Here is a 15,715-nt window from a genome sequence, read left to right on the forward strand (position 1 = left end):
TAAAAAAGCCCGATTTTAGAGTGTGCGCCCAGCACTATTGCAGTGTTTGTCTCTTAAACAATCTCCCCCTTACCTGGAAAGTAGACTCTGCTAGCTTGGAAGTGTGGATTCAGCCTGTCTGTATCCAAGTAGATTCTGAATACAGTAGCAGTTGCCTTTCCCCCTGCCCACAGGGACTGGACTTAGCTGATTAGCTTCCTGAGTCTCTGCTGCACCTGAGACCCGCCCCCCCCCCCACCTGCTCTGGCTCCTTAAGTTTGTGGAGGGAAGGCCAAGACAGCCACCTCCATTTTGTGTTCCTCTGTGCATCTCCCCTGTGTCCAGATACAGCCCAGTGTTCAAGGATTGCAAAAAGACCTAGGTAAGGAGCCCAAAGATTTTTCTGGGTAAATAGTATTATTTGTTCAAAAGTGTTTGTTTTACTGTGGACTCTTTGTGTTTCAGGCAGCCTGGCCTCTTTTAAAGTGTTTTTTTAAAAATCGTTATTGCCGTGACTGTGTGAATTCCCTTGCTAGTTTGTGCCACCCCCCCTCCACCCCGCCTTTTTTCCCCTCTTCTAAGTAAAAAGGCTACATACGTCTTGCAGGGTGTCGTTTTAGGAGACTGTTTTAATCTATTTGTGTGATTTAAATTGTGCTTAGAAACTGTCTGCCCCCCCCTGTATTTTTGCCTTTAAAAAAGCCCGATTTTAGAGTGTGCGCCCAGCACTAATGCAGTGTTTGTCTCTTAAACAATCTTCCCCTTACCTGGAAAGTAGACTCTGCTAGCTTGGAAGTGTGGATTCAGCCTGTCTGTATCCAAGGAGATTCTGAATACAGTAGCAGTTGCCTTTCCCCCTGCCCACAGGGACTGGACTTAGCTGAATGGCTCCCTGAGTCTCTGCTGAACCTGAGACCCACCCCCCCACCTGCTCTGGCTCCTTAAGTATGTGGAGGGAAGGCCAAGACAGCCACCTCCATTTTGTGTTCCTCTGTGCATCTCCCCTGTGTCCTGATACAGCCCATTGTTCAAGGATTGCAAAAAGACCTAGGTAAGGAGCCCAAAGATTTTTTTGGTTAAATAGTATTATTTGTTCAAAAGTGTTTGTTTTACTGTGGACTCTCTGTGTTTCAGGCAGCCTGGCCTCCTTTAAAGTGGTGTTTTTTCTTTAAATCGTTATTGCCGTGACTGTGTGAATTCCCTTGCTAGTTTGTGTCACCCCCCCTTCCACCCCACCTTCTACCCCCCATTTTTTCCCCTCTTCTAAGTAAAAAGGCTACATACATCTTGCAGGGTGTGGTTTTAGGAGACTGTTTTAATCTGTTTGTGTGATTTAAATTGTGCTTAAAAACTGTCTGCCCCCCTGTATTTTTGCCTTTAAAACAGCCCGATTTTAGAGTGTGCGCCCAGCACTATTGCAGTGTTTGTCTCTTAAACAATCTCCCCCTTACATGGAAAGTAGACTCTGCTAGCTTGGAAGTGTGGATTCAGCCTGTCTGTATACAAGGAGATTCTGAATAGAGCAGCAGTTGCCTTTCCCCCTACCCACAGGGACTGGACTTAGCTGATTGGCTCCCTGAGTCTCTGCTGTACCTGAGACCCGCCCCCCCTACCTGCTCTGGCTCCTTAAGTTTGTGGAGGGAAGGCCAAGACAGCCACCTCCATTTTGTGTTCCTCTGTGCATCTCCCCTGTATCCTGATAGAGCCCAGTGTTCAAGGATTGCAAAAAGACCTAGGTAAGGAGCCCAAAGGTTTTTCTGGGTAAATAGTATTATTTGTTCAAAAGTGTTTGTTTTACTGTGGACTCTCCGTGTTTCAGGCAGCCTGGTCTCTTTTAAAGTGTTTTTTTTTTTAATTGTTTTTGCCGTGACTGTGTGAATTCCCTTGCTAGTTTGTGGCACGCCCCCTCCACCCTACCTTTTTTACCCCTCTTCTAAGTAAAAAGGCTACATACATCTTGCAGGGTGTGGTTTTAGGAGACTGTTTTAATCTGTTTCTGTGATTTAAATTGTGCTTAAAAACTGTCTGCCCCCCTGTATTTTTGCCTTCAAAAAAGCCCGATTTTTCAGTGTGTGCCCAGCAGTATTGCAGTGTTTGTCTCTTAAACAATCTCCCCCTAACCTGGAAAGTAGACTCTGCTAGTTTGGAAGTGTGGATTCAGCCTGTCTGTATCCAAGGAGGTTCTGACTAGAGCAGCAGTTGCCTTTCCCCCTGCCCACAGGGACTGGACTTAGCTGATTGGCTCCCTGAGTCTCTGCTGCATCTGAGACCCGCCCCCCCCCCACCTGCTCTGGCTCATTAAGTTTGTGGAGGGAAGGCCAAGACAGCCACCTCCATTTTGTGTTCCTCTGTGCATCTCCCCTGTGTCCTGATACAGCCCAGTGTTAAAGGATTGCAAAAAGACCTAGGTAAGGAGCCCAAAGATTTTTCTGGGTAAATAGTATTATTTCTTCGAAAGTGTTTGTTTTACTGTGGACTCTCTGTGTTTCAGGCAGCCTGGCCTCTTTTAAACTCGTTTTGTTTTAAATCGTTTTTTCCGTGACTGTGTGAATTCCCTTGCTAGTTTGTGGCACCCCCCCCTCCACCCCGCCTTTTTTCCCCGTCTTCTAAGTAAAAAGGCTACATACATCTTGCAGGGTGTGGTTTTAGGAGACTGTTTTAATCTGTTTGTGTGATTTAAATTGTGCTTAAAAACTGTCTGCCCCCCTGTATTTTTGCCTTTAAAAAAGCCCGATTTTAGAGTGTGCGCCCAGCACTATTGCAGTGTTTGTCTCTTAAACAATCTCCCCCTTACCTGGAAAGTAGACTCTGCTAGCTTGGAAGTGTGGATTGAGCCTGTCCGTATCCAAGGAGATTCTGAATAGAGCAGCAGTTGCCTTTCCCCCTGCCCACAGGGACTGGACTTAGCTGATTGGCTCCCTGAGTCTCTGCTGCACCTGAAACCCGCCCCCCCCACCTGCTCTGGCTCCTTAAGTTTGTGGAGAGACGGCCAAGACAGCCACCTCCATTTTGTGTTCCTCTGTGCATCTCCCCTCTGTCCTGATACAGCCCAGTGTTCAAGGATTGCAAAAAGACCTAGGTAAGGAGCCCAAGGATTTTTCTGGGTTAATAGTATTATTTGTTCAAAAGTGTTTGTTTTACTGTGGACTCTTTGTTTCAGGCAGCCTGGCCTCTTTTAAAGTGGTTTTTAAAAAAATTGTTTTTGCCGTGACTGTGTGAATTCCCTTGCTAGGTTGTGGCAGCCCCCCACCACCCTGCCTTTTTTTCCCCTCTTCTAAGTAAAAAGGCTCCATACATCTTGCAGGGTGTGGTTTTAGGAGACTGTTTTAATCTGTTTGTGTGATTTAAATTGTGCTTAAAAACTGTCTGCCCCCCCCTGTATTTTTGCCTTTAAAAAAGCCCGATTTTAGAGTGTGCGCCCAGCACTATTGCAGTGTTTGTCTCTTAAACAATCTCGCCCTTACCTGGAAAGTAGACTCTGCTAGCTTGGAAGTGTGGATTCATCCTATCTTTATCCAAGGAGATTCTGAATAGAGCAGCAGTTGCCTTTCCCCCTGCCCACAGGGACTGGACTTAGCTGATTGGCTCCCTGAGTCTCTGCTGCACCTGAGACCCGCCCCCCCACCTGCTCTGGCTCCTTAAGTTTGTGGAAGGAAGGCCAAGAGAGCCACCTCCATTTTGTGTTCCTCTGTGCATCTCCCTTGTGTCCTGATACAGCCCAGTGTTCAAGGATTGAAAAAAGACCTCGGTAAGGAGCCCAAAGATTTTTCTGGGTAAATAGTATTATTTGTTCAAAAGTGTTTGTTTTACTGTGGACTCTGTGTTTCAGGCAGCCTGGCCTCCTTTAAAGTGGTGTTTTAAAAAAAATCGTTTTTGCCGTGACTGTGTGAATTCCCTTGCAGGTTTGTGGCACCCCCTGGCCCCCCTTGACCCCCCCCTTTTTTTCCCCTCTTCTAAGTAAAATGGCTACATACATCTTGCAGGGTGTGGTTTTAGGAGACTGTTTTAATCTGTTTGTGTGATTTAAATTGTGCTTAAAAACTGTCTGCCCCCTGTATTTTTGCCTTTAAAAAAGCCCGATTTTATAGTGTGCGCCCAACACTATTGCAGTGTTTGTCTCTTAAACAATCTCCCCCTTACCTGGAAAGTAGACTCTGCTAGCTTGGAAGTGTGGATTCAGCCTGTCGGTATCCAAGGAGATTCTGAATAGAGCAGCAGTTGCCTTTCCCCCTGCCCACAGGGACTGGACTTAGCTGATTGGCTCCCTGAGTCTCTGCTGCACCTGAGACCCGCCCCCCCACCTGCTCTGGCTCCTTAAGTTTGTGGAGGGATGGCCAAGACAGCCACCTCCTTTTTGTGTTCCTCTGTGCATCTCACCTGTGTCCTGATACAGCCCAGTGTTCAAGGATTTCAAAAAGACCTAGGTAAGGAGCCCAAAGATTTTTCTGGGTAAATAATATTATTTGTTCAAAAGTGTTTTACTGTGGACTCTCTGTGTTTCAGGCAGCCTGGCTTCATTTAAAGTGGTGTTTTAAAAAAAATCATTTTTGCCGTGACTGTGTGAATTCCCATGCTAGTTTGTGGCACCCCCACCCACTCCCCCCCCTTTTTGTCCCCTATTCTAGGTAAAAAGGCTACATACATCTTGCAGGGTGTGGTTTTAGGAGACTGTTTTAATCTGATTGTGTGAATTAAATTGTGCTTAAAAACTGTCTGCCTCCCTGTATTTTTGCCTTTAAAAAAGCCTGATTATAGAGTGTGCGCCCAGCACTATTGCAGTGTTTGTCTCTTAAACAATCTCCCCTTTACCTGGAAAGTAGACTCTGCTAGCTTAGAAGTGTGGATTCAGCCTGTCTGTATCCAAGGAGATTCTGAATAGAGCAGCAGTTGCCTTTCTCCCTGCCCACAGGGACTTGACTTAGCTGATTGGCTCACTGAGTCTCTGCTGCACCTGAGACCCGTCCCCCCCCTCCTGCTCTGGCTCCTTAAGTTTGTGGAGGGAAGGCCAAGACAGCCACCTCCATTTTGTGTTCCTCTGTGCATCTCGCCTGTGTCCTGATACAGCCCAGTGTTCAAGGATTGCAAAAAGACCTAGGTAAGGAGCCCAAAGATTTTTCTGGGTAAATAGTATTATTTGTTCAAAAGTGTTTGTTTTACTGTGGACTCTGTGTTTCAAGCAGCCTGGCCTCTTTTAAAGTGGTTTTAAAAAAAATCGTTTTTGCCGTGACTGTGTGAATTCCCTTGCTAGGTTGTGGCACCCCCCCCACCACCCCGCCTTTTTTTCCCCTCTTCTAAGTAAAAAGGCTACATACATCTTGCAGGGTGTGGTTTTAGGAGACTGTTTTAATCTGTTTGTGATTTAAATTGTGCTTAAAAACTGTCTGCCCCCCCTGTATTTTTGCCTTTAAAAAAGCCCGATTTTAGAGTGTGCGCCCAGCACTATTGCAGTGTTTGTCTCTTAAACAATCTCGCCCTTACCTGGAAAGTAGACTCTGCTAGTTTGGAAGTGTGGATTCATCCTATCTTTATCCAAGGAGATTCTGAATAGAGCAGCAGTTGCCTTTCCCCCTGCCCACAGGGACTGGACTTAGCTGATTGGCTCCCTGAGTCTCTGCTGCACCTGAGACCCGCCACCCCACCTGCTCTGGCTCCTTAAGTTTGTGGAAGGAAGGCCAAGAGAGCCACCTCCATTTTGTGTTCCTCTGTGCATCTCCCTTGTGTCCTGATACAGCCCAGTGTTCAAGGATTGAAAAAAGACCTCGGTAAGGAGCCCAAAGATTTTTCTGGGTAAATAGTATTATTTGTTCAAAAGTGTTTGTTTTACTGTGGACTCTGTGTTTCAGGCAGCCTGGCCTCCTTTAAAGTGGTGTTTTAAAAAAAAACGTTTTTGCCGTGACTGTGTGAATTCCCTTGCAGGTTTGTGGCACCCCCTGGCACCCCTTGACCCCCCCCCTTTTTTCCCCCTCTTCTAAGTAAAATGGCTACATACATCTTGCAGGGTGTGGTTTTAGGAGACTGTTTTAATCTGTTTGTGTGATTTAAATTGTGCTTAAAAACTGTCTGCCCCCTGTATTTTTGCCTTTAAAAAAGCCCGATTTTATAGTGTGCGCCCAACACTATTGCAGTGTTTGTCTCTTAAACAATCTCCGCCTTACCTGGAAAGTAGACTCTGCTAGCTTGGAAGTGTGGATTCAGCCTGTCGGTATCCAAGGAGATTCTGAATAGAGCAGCAGTTGCCTTTCCCCCTGCCCACAGGGACTGGACTTAGCTGATTGGCTCCCTGAGTCTCTGCTGCACCTGAGACCCGCCCCCCCACCTGCTCTGGCTCCTTAAGTTTGTGGAGGGAAGGCCAAGACAGCCACCTCCTTTTTGTGTTCCTCTGTGCATCTCACCTGTGTCCTGATACAGCCCAGTGTTCAAGGATTTCAAAAAGACCTAGGTAAGGAGCCCAAAGATTTTTCTGGGTAAATAGTATTATTTGTTCAAAAGTGTTTTACTGTGGACTCTCTGTGTTTCAGGCAGCCTGGCCTCATTTAAAGTGGTGTTTTAAAAAAAATCATTTTTGCCGTGACTGTGTGAATTCCCTTGCTAGTTTGTGGCACCCCCACCCACTCCCCCCCCCCTTTTTGTCCCCTCTTCTAGGTAAAAAGGCTACATACATCTTGCAGGGTGTGGTTTTAGGAGACTGTTTTAATCTGATTGTGTGATTTAAATTGTGCTTAAAAACTGTCTGCCTCCCTGTATTTTTGCCTTTAAAAAAGCCCGATTATAGAGTGTGCGCCCAGCACTATTGCAGTGTTTGTCTCTTAAACAATCTCCCCTTTACCTGGAAAGTAGACTCTGCTAGCTTAGAAGTGTGGATTCAGCCTGTCTGTATCCAAGGAGATTCTGAATAGAGCAGCAGTTGCCTTTCTCCCTGCCCACAGGGACTTGACTTAGCTGATTGGCTCACTGAGTCTCTGCTGCACCTGAGACCCGTCCCCCCCCACCTGCTCTGGCTCCTTAAGTTTGTGGAGGGAAGGCCAAGACAGCCACCTCCATTTTGTGCTCTTCTGTGCATCTCTCCTGTGTCCTGATACAGCCCAGTGTTCAAGGATTGCAAAAAGACTTAGGTAAGAAGCCCAAAGATTTTTCTGGGTAAATAGTATTATTTGTTCAAAAGTGTTTGTTTTACTGTGGACTCTCTGTGTTTCAGGCAGCCATGCCTCTTTTAAAGTGGTGTTTTTTTTTATCGTTTTTGCCTTGACTGTGTGAATTCCCTTGCTAGTTTGTGGCACCCCCCCCCCCTCCTACACCCCCTATTTTTTCCCCTCTTCTAAGTAAAAAGGCTACATACATCTTGCAGGGTGTGGTTTTAGGAGACTTTTTTAATCTGTTTGTGTGATTTAAATTGTGCTTAAAAACTGTCTGCCCCCCTGTATTTTTGCCTTTAAAAAAGCCTGATTTTAGAGTGTGCGCCCAGCACTATTGCAGTGTTTGTCTCTTAAACAATCTCCCTCTTACCTGGAAAGTAGACTCTGCTAGCTTGGAAGTGTGGATTCAGCCTGTCTGTATCCTAGAAGATTCTGAATAGAGCAGCAGTTGCCTTTCCCCCTGCCCACAGGGACTGGAGTTCAGTTAACTTGCTCTTTATATAAGTTCCTTTTTTGTTGTTGCATATGCTGTTGTGATAGGTTGTTGGGAGACAGTGTTTCATTGGTTGCTAGCTCCAGGGATGCAGTTATGATTGGTGGATAGGGCTGAGACTCTGATTGGCTGTTGGATATAGGGCTGCGATTCTGATTGGCTGTTGGATCTAGGGCTGTGATTGGTGGATAGGGCTGAGATTCTGATTGGCTGTTGGATCTAGGGCTGTGATTGGTGGATAGGGCTGAGATTCTGATTGGCTGTTGGATCTAGGGCTGTGATTGGTGGATAAGGCTCGGATTCTGATTGGTTACTGGTTTTAGGGCTGGGGCTGTGATTGCTGGTCAGGAATAGGGCTATGACTGGTGATTAGGGCTGGGTCTCCCATTAGTTGGCTGAATCAGGGTTTGAAATTGGATTGGCTAGGGTTAGGACTGGCTTCTTATAGGCTATAAAAGGCTAGGATTCAGGGCGTCTCAGCCAAGGGCGTCGAGGCCAAGGGCAGTTGTCTGTTTGGGACAGGTAGGGACTAGGGCCAGAAATGCTGCCCAATTCACATATGACCATGAATGGTTTCAGCCCCTACACAACCCTCAACGTACAAACACATACTCTACAAAGACATCCAACTCATGAATCACGAACAGACCACAGACATATTGCATTGACCCATCACCCAACACAATACCCTACATACAACACATATACACATACCCCCCCACAACTACTACAGTCAAACTCCTTTATTCTCACAGCAATCACTACTCTGTCCACTGCCACTAACACAACCTGCCATCACCCACACAATACAAAACCACAACATACATTTCTCACAGTTTCAGTCTCCCAGATACACACTCACTGCTCATACTAACCAACAACACTATCCGCTGTTCGCTCCACACAGACCACCTGTTGTCATAACAATGCCCAAACCCTTCTTTCAAACACATCATCTACAAACACTCTTCCCCTCTCTTCACCAAATACACACAACCATACAATCCCAACATTTCACTTCACCACACATATTACCTCTTCCAGGCATAGCAACTAATACTAACTCCCCTGACACTCACCTCTTACACACCTCATACATTCATCTCCAAAACACATCAACACCCCATTTAATACTCATATTCTACTTAGCAGCACTAACTCACATACAAATCCCTCACCAAAAACAACTACACCAATATCCCCTCTCATTATTCGACAAAAACAATACCAACCACAAACATCAGCACATCAAAGCAACACAAACTTACATTACACTCATCATCATACCCACTCCCACCCCCAGGACTACACAAAGAATACAAATTCCATCCTATCCCCACCCCTACCCCCCCCCCACTCTTCACAAACACCTACCACAAGCACCCCAACCCAGCAACTTTCATTCGCTCGCCTCTCCTCCATTGCACAATTTAGAGCCTTACATCATGATCCACATGCTCCTCCACCACCCCTAACCCATACTCCATCCACACTAAACAAACGCAAACAAAATAAAAAACATGCCACTCATAGCAACCTCGCATCCCCTTGTCTGTTACATAATAAAACTACCCTACCAAAAACAGTACACTCCTCATGGCTCTCTCAGCCACCAAGTCCACCACCCACACACACAGACCCAACAAAATGCCTCCTTAACCTGCTGGAAGAGGAACACTATGTTGAAAAGCAAGACTATTGTGACCCTCAAACAGTTATCATAGCTAGTAACACTCCTGCTTCAAGCTCACATTACACTACTTACCCTTCTACTAAACAAAACAACACTACCACTAACACACCTTTTCTAAACTGCCAGCTAATAAATGCTCGATCACTCTCAAAAAACAAGCACCACATCTACGACCTGCTCACAGACACACAACCTGACTTACTATTCATTACGGAATCCTGGTTGGGAGATGACATGGCCACAGTGTTGCACGAAGCCGTTCCTACGGGCTATCAAACCATCACTCAAAACCGTATAGCCAAGAGAGGAGGTGGACTAGCTATTATATTCAAACAGGCAATGAACCTCAGTAAAACAGACAACATCTCCATACAAGGTTGTGAAGCCCTCCTTACCAGATGCCATCCTACTCTAACTTCCTCCTGTAACTTTCTCCTCCTTTACAGACCTCCACCTAACAACTCCACTTTCAAAGATGTTTTTCTAGACACAGTCTCAAACCTTATTACACTATACTCCAATCTATGCATTCTTGGGGATCTAAACATTTGGTTTGACAAACCCAATATGCCCCATCCAAAGGCTATCACCACTGGCCTACTCGCATTGAACGTACATCAGATTGTACACAATCCCACACACATCGCTGGCCACATCCTAGATATAATTTTTGCTAAGCCTGAACTAGTTACTATTCATAGCATCACACCAATCACCTGGTCAGACCACCATATGATAACTTTCCGACATACAACTCCACAAATCAACACACCCCACAACTACTTACATACATACACCTCTCGACCATGGAGCAAACTCAATTTGGATCACTTAGAAACACAACTAACAGCAAACACAGATCTTGATACAATTAATTCTGTACCAAAACTTTATGAGTGGCTACAGGAAGCTTTTGATGTCCTAATACCACTCAGAAAAACTAAACACAACAAAAGAAAACCAACACCTTGGAGAAACACAGAACTTAAAAAAATAAAGCAACAAATCCAGAAAGTTGCAGCGGACCTGGCTCAAAACAAACAACAAGACAAACTGCAGCTACACAAACTTAACAGGATATACAAATCATCAATCAAAAAAGCTAAAAAAAGATACTATTCAGACAGAATTCAAAATGCTCAATCTACAACCAAGGAATTTTATAAAATTCTCAATGAATTTCGAAAACCTACATGCATGGAAGGAAGTCATCCCACTACTCAAGATTTCACAAACACATTGGCAACTCACTACGTGTTAGGGTTTGTGCACAGCAAAGAGCATGTCCCCTCTCACTGCACTAGTGGGTTCTGTAATAGCTCCCTTTTAAACTTACTATTCAAACCCTTTCTTGTTATCTCACCTTCCCCCCCCCCTTAGGCTTCTGTGTATGTTGTTTAATGTGCTGTTTTGTTTACACATTGGGCCTTGCTTTTACCAAGGCTTCTTTAAAACACTCCTCCCTAGGCCATGTGTTAATTCAACTCATTTGCATAATAACTGAAACTCTGCACACCTTTCAAGAACATGTGCAGCATGTGAGGACCACACCCAGCCCTTCAAACCACACCCAGCTCTGCTCACCTTTCAAGAACATGTGCAGCATGTGAGGACCACACCCAGCCCTTCAAACCACACCCAGCTCTTCGAACCACACCCAGCCCTGTCTATAAAAGGCAGCCCCCGAGCCTCACCCAGTGCTTGTGCTCGTCTACCGCCCGCTTACCTGAGAACAGATCCCTCGGCGCTGGCACTCCTGCTCTCTACAGACTTTCATTGGCTTCAATGGGCGCAGCTGCTGGCTCTTCCTTCTTCTGGTTTCCGGTTCCTCCTTGCCTCAGCCTCTCTCCTACAAACAACCTGCAAAAGAGAAAGAAGACAAGGTTAGACTGATCAGTATCTCTTGCCAGCAACAAGTAAGTGCAAAACTTTTTATTACCTGAAGGAACTTTGACAACAATTTCTGGATTCGTGTGTGGACGGTTTGAAGCAAGATACCTTCCACGAACATTGTGATTCAGGCTCTTTGTTGCAAGAATACCTTGCGGAGCTTTGTGAAACAAACATTGTTTTTTTTTTATGGAACTTTTAAGAATCGAACAGTGGAAACCATTAACAGCAAGGCAAACAGTAAATCAAGGACTTGCACAAATTACATGCTGTATTTTGATGTAAAAGTACAGTATTTGTTTTCCAAAAGATTCTGGAGATATGGGAAAAGTGAGTCTGCTATTGGGAATTTAGGCTTTAGTTATATTAAGATGAATGTTTGATATTGGTAATTCTGATAACGGTATTTGTTTAATGTTTTAGAAGCTTTACAGTAATAGAAAGCACATCCCAGAGCAGTAACACATTCCAAACCTGGAAACTCGAGACCAGGATCCAAGAGGTACTTTTAGAAGAGAATTTCTAATAAATAAAGGGATAGTCAGGAACCCATTTAGGAATAGGTTGCACTTATCTGTTCTTTGTTTATGTTTCATTAGGCACCAGTTTCTACAGAAGTCAGAAAGGGCCGCAGATTTGTGCAGCACTTCAACAGTGGAAACGCAAGAACGGTGTTGTCTCTCTTTTTTATTTTATCCACTTCCCCCCTACCCTTGAGCTTCTGTTCTTAGTGCACTGTGTTAAAAACTAGTGTGCTGGAACAAGCAGTTTCAGGGTGGGGTCGGATTGTCTTCAACCTCCATCAGAACTGAACAAGAACTCAGGTGAGCTGGGCTTTGACACTACGCAACCAAGGCAGACATACTGCACTCCTATTTAAAACAGAAGAAAACCATCAGCACCAACCCCTTTCCTAAAATACCCTCTAAGAATAAACCATCTCATCCTCTACAGTCCTTCAAACAAATATCCCAGGATGAATTTATGGATTTGGTCAAAGCAAGCAGACCTTCTGGTTGCCCCTCTGGCCCTTGCCCACCACAAATCTTCAAGAACATCCTTCTATCTAATTCTGCTGCCACACATGTAAGAAAAATCATCAACAACTCTTTAACTTCAGGGACTTTTCCTGCAGACCTGAAAAAGGCATACATACGACCTTTATTAAAGAAAATAAACCTAGACCCGCAAGACCCCAACAACTACAGACCAATCCCAAATGGACCTTTCCTGGGCAAATTGATAGAAAGAGCAGCATTCGCCCAGATGTCACAATTCATTGAAAACAATTCTATACTCTCAGACTTCCAAACTGGATTCCGCCCAGGAAAAAGCACTGAATCGTCACTCATGGCAATCTGGGACGATCTTAAAAACACAGTCGATCAAAATGGAGTTGATGCACTACTTCTCTTGGACCTCTCAGCTGCCTTTGATATGGTTGACCAAGACACCCTAACTCAAAGACTCCACGAAGCCGGCATACAAGGGATTGCTCTCAACTGGATTACTTCCTATCTTCAAAAAAGATTGAATATCATCCACTCGCCCCCCTTCTCGTCCGAACCCTACCTCACAAAAGCAGGGGTCCCCCAAGGGTCAATCATCTTACCTTTGCTTTTCAACATCTACATGATATCTTTACCAGAACTGATCAATGATTTCCATCTCACATGCTACAACTATGCAGATGACACACAAACACTACTTAAATTAGAATGCCCCAAAAACATTGAAAACTCACAAATCTTCAGTTGCCTCAGAGCCGTTGATCAGTGGATGACCTGGAGCCATCTCAAACTAAATACCTCCAAAACAGAAATACTCATATGTGGTGACTGGAAAAATTATGACCCTATGTGCGTCTGGCCTGACGATCTCAGACCACCTCCTCAATTATCCAAGGAAGTTAAAAACCTAGGAATCACCATGGATTCCAAGTTAACTATGAATGCCCAAGTGGACAAATGACCATGCACAAGCTTCATCACCTTAAAGACTTTACGACGCATCTTCCCCCACCTCGGATTTCCACACAAGGTGCAAGCTACTATCTCGCTTGTACTATCCAAACTGGATTATGCCAATAGCCTCTACCATGGATCATCTCTATCTGTTATGAAGAAACTACAACGTATCCAGAATTCTGCAGCCAGGCTCCTATTACATCTAAAGTCGCAAGCCCACATCTCCCCTGCCTTGAGAGCACTACACTGGTTACCCGTTGCCAGAAGATGCACTTTCAAGCTGCTTTGTATCACCCACAAAGCTATACATGGAACAGGACCGCTTTTTATCAGAAAGAAAATTACCAAATACATCCAATAAAGAACCCTCCGCTCAAGATTGGCACTCCGCCTTAGGACACCACCATACAAGAAAAAGACTATAGGTGGTACATCTTTCTCTGTCCAAGCAGCCAAACTATGGAATTCATTACCCCCAACTATAAGAGCCACAGATAACTTTATTGTCTTCAGAAAACTACTCAAGAGTTGGCTCTTTCCTTCATAACCACCTCATTCAAACAACTATGAACTGCATATGCCTATGTTGATAAATATTTTTTCAGATTATATGCATATTTCTATTTATTTATAGTTTCTTTAGAAAATATGTATTGCTACTATGTCATAACAATAAAATACACACACACTCTTTAAACCTGTTTGACTAAGTATTTTTTACCCATGGTTCTAATTATGTATTGTATGTGCATATGTGTGTGTATTCATGTATATGTGTGTGTGTATATGTAAATATATATATGTATGTATGTGTATATGTTGTTTCTGTGCTTGGCATGCTCGTAGATCATTGCATGACTCCTGGGTGGGTTGTTATACTAGTTATCTATGAATTCCTGCTCTCATCTTATCACTTATCTACTCATCACTCTTATGTCATGTCTCTATCAAACTATCCTCCATTCTCACTCTGACTCATCCCAAATCCCTTCTACCACTTTCATCTCCTAAATATCTCTGCCTATGCTCTTCCCTCCGCTTCCACATCTAACTCACCAAACCTCACTCTACTACTGTGACCTCCCACACAACCCTACTAAATTCTCCTGCATTTATCTCACCCTGCTACTATGCTCTCCCTAACCCTTCCACATACTCTTCCCCCTCCGCCCCTCTTTACTCATCCCAAGCCTTTGGGTTGAGTAAATAAAGGATATACTCCCAATTAACATTTCTGGATTTCTTTCCTCCTCCACCCCTCCATTACTCCAGTCAATCTAACTAACAAGCTCTCATATCCGCGGCTCAAATGAACTCATAATAATACTAAAACTGTACTCATTATTTAACAATACTAATCCATCACTAATTCTTGTTGGGTTCCAGAGTAGCATGCTACTCTTCAAAAAGTGTTTCGATGCCTCGTCAGGGGTAGTAAGCGCTATATAAATACGATTACAATACAATACAATTACAATACAATAATCACTTTCTTCATTTTCACTTCTTATTGAGGTGAAAGAACTGTTTGTAGATGATTTAGATGATGATTGACTTTGTTTAATATCTATTTGCCTCAACTGATGTTGCTGCTTGGTCTTGTGAGTGCCTGTTGAACATTGCTTCGGGAATGTTCTGGTGCTCATTTTTATTTTGCACCATGACACACTTACTTTTTGCTACACTTTACATATCATCACAAAATATATATTTTTTACCACAGCCATCTGTCCAACGGCAGGACACTTTCCTTTGTGTGGAAACAAAAATCCACATGTGAAACATAAATTCTTTTCACATTTCAACATCACTTTGTGTCCTTCAATAGTTTTTTTAAAATTAATTTTCACACTCATAATTGTCTTGTTCTGGGCACCTCTGGCCTCCATGACACCAGGTTGTTTCTCAGCATAATCCTAAACTCTGTAAACCATCAACACTTGTTTGAGTTTAAGAGTTTTTCTCAGCATTTATCGCCTGAATGAATCAGACAATCATCCATCTATTGCCAATATTTTGCTTTTTGGCAGTTTCAACAAGTGGTGGTGGTTTTAAGAAGGCAGCTGCATTATAACTGTTCACAGGAGTGGCTGATATTGAGGCTAGAGCTCTTTTGGATGCTGTTGAATGTCCCTGGGAATGCATAATCACTAAGGTCTGATGATGGTTCAACCTCCGAGTCATCCAGGACAGTCTTTATAGTTTCTACCTTCTTCTTGGACTTCATTGGAGCCCTGTCACTTATGGAGACCTCTGGAGTTGGCCTGAGCTGTCACCTGGCAGCTTGGATGTTGTGCCACTTCTGGTATAGGACAGCTCAGTAAGCACAACCCCAGTACTTCTTCATGGGTCTCAGCGCCTGGGGCTGAGGTCGTATTCAGTAATAGCAGTATACATCAGTTTTACTTGTTTTATTACCCAGTGCTATTATTTGTAGTTATATGTAGTAAATAATGATCGTCTTTGACTGTGCTTTATAAGCCTAGTTGCACCCGCCTTCATCATTAACGTTCCGTACCCTGCATACCTTTATTTTGTGTGGCAACATAGAACCTTTTGT

Source organism: Pleurodeles waltl, chromosome 10 (genome assembly GCF_031143425.1).
Source record: "Pleurodeles waltl isolate 20211129_DDA chromosome 10, aPleWal1.hap1.20221129, whole genome shotgun sequence".
In the NCBI taxonomy this organism is placed as follows: domain Eukaryota; kingdom Metazoa; phylum Chordata; class Amphibia; order Caudata; family Salamandridae; genus Pleurodeles; species Pleurodeles waltl.